Source organism: Poromitra crassiceps (genome assembly GCF_964638095.1).
Source record: "Poromitra crassiceps genome assembly, chromosome: 15".
NCBI lineage: Eukaryota > Metazoa > Chordata > Actinopteri > Beryciformes > Melamphaidae > Poromitra > Poromitra crassiceps.
The window spans coordinates 40,600,037-40,601,941 of NC_139634.1; positions in this window are offsets into that span (position 1 = coordinate 40,600,037).

Consider the following 1,905-nt stretch of genomic DNA (forward strand, 5'->3'; position numbering starts at 1 on the left):
CAACGGTGGGGGGTTCCAAGAATAGATTGGATGCACACTTTGAAACACGCACCATAAATAAGCCCAGAATCGCAAGAGCTTCATCAGAGCTCTCAACCGGACCGCCAAGAAACCAACGAAACCCATCCAGCGAGCCCCATGCAGACTGCCAGGCAGCAGCAGCAAAGCAGCAACTCGTTTGTCACAGACCCGCTGCTGAGCCAAGCAGGGCGGAGGAGAACGCCCACGGAGGGAGGAGTTGGAAGCAGAGGGGGGTTTCCTGCTGTTATGGAGGAAATTACTGTTCAAAACTATTGTTTGGATGTCTGACGTCTTACTGATGCCAAAAATGAATGGTTAAAGTGACTGTTCTATCGAATTTCACAAAAAGCCATTTATCTCAGAATAATTTTTCTGACGCTGAAACCATGCTGTATTCAACTGCTAATGCTTACATAACTACTAACTCTACAAACTAACTCTTTTAGACAGAGAAAGCACACATTCTATTAGTTCTTTTAAAATATTGTGTGTTCACAAAATCTTAGCAGAAAAGAATCCTCGGGTCTTGAAAGATGAGCCAGAATCCTCAAAAAAAAACCTCTGGCAGAACCTACCTACAGTAAAAAAAAAACGGCTGGCAGTGAATGTGTTAATAAACATGAATCATTTTCTGTAGTAGATTGTTGGTTTTTGGGGTGCCAGCTAGAGTTTAGTGTGACTCTTTTAATGTTGAAGCTTTTTACACTCTGCCAGGGGCGGAGCGACCCTATCAGCCCAAAGGGGGCGAAGCTCTTAGGGAGGCCCCATCAAAAAAAAAAAAAAAAAAAATTTAAGCCCAGGCCAGGCCGCAAAGAAATTTTTAGATTTTTTTTGCATGTTTGAATCAGTTTTAGCCATATTTAGTGGAATATCTCATTTTAAACACACCAATGTTATTGTCTATTGATTGAATTCCTCTCACACTCACACCACTGACTTTATTAAATAAAGTCATTTTAAGTCACAACTGTAAAATAGCTGATAGCCCCTATATCCGAAAACACAATTTGTCACTCATTGAGCCAAGTAATATTATGTCCAAGAAAGCTTACAGTGAAGCCACTTTACAGACAAGCTTGTTCTGAAGAAGAAAAAGAAAAACACAGGTTGCCAGCCGGGCCCGGTGGCCTGGCCTGCAATTTTTTTTTGATGGGGCCCCCCTGACGAGTGGGCCCCGGGGCGGGCGCACCCTCTGCCCCGGTGTACGCTCCGCTACTGCACTCTGCCATAAACTCACATAGCATCAATCTGAATTAACCAGCAAGCAGAATGCAAACAAATAATCAAAGCAATAATCAGTGCGACAATGCAAAACTAGGGAACCTCAATATAAATCAGTATTGGAGGTAGAAACCATGTACACAATAAAAATGTCTTTCAGGCAAGTCCAAATAATCAACCAAACTAGATGTTATTTACCCAAAATAGATTTCAGAGTTAAAAACAAATAAACAAACAAAACACAATAACAATGAAGAAAAAAAGTTGATTGATAGATTGATTGATTTTATTATGGATATAAAAGACGGCAAAATCCAGGGGATAAACATGTAAAAGTGCAGACACTTATTTCCAACATGGTCCCTGGTCTTAAAAAACAGGACACACAGTAACACATTAAGTAACAGTAACACATTAAGTAACAGTAACACATGACATCAAATAAACATACAGATCAATCAAGAATAAAAAGAAACAAGAGATACAAGCAACAAAAGTTCAGAAACCAAGTAAACAAAAGGCTCAGTACGCACCTCTAGCTTACTGAGCAGGAATTCTTTCAGAAGGTTCTTAAAACCGCTCAGAGAATTCTCAGACTTAATCTTGTTCGGGATCTTGTTCCACTCCCCCTATAGAGGAATGTACTTCTCCCCACCTTGCTTT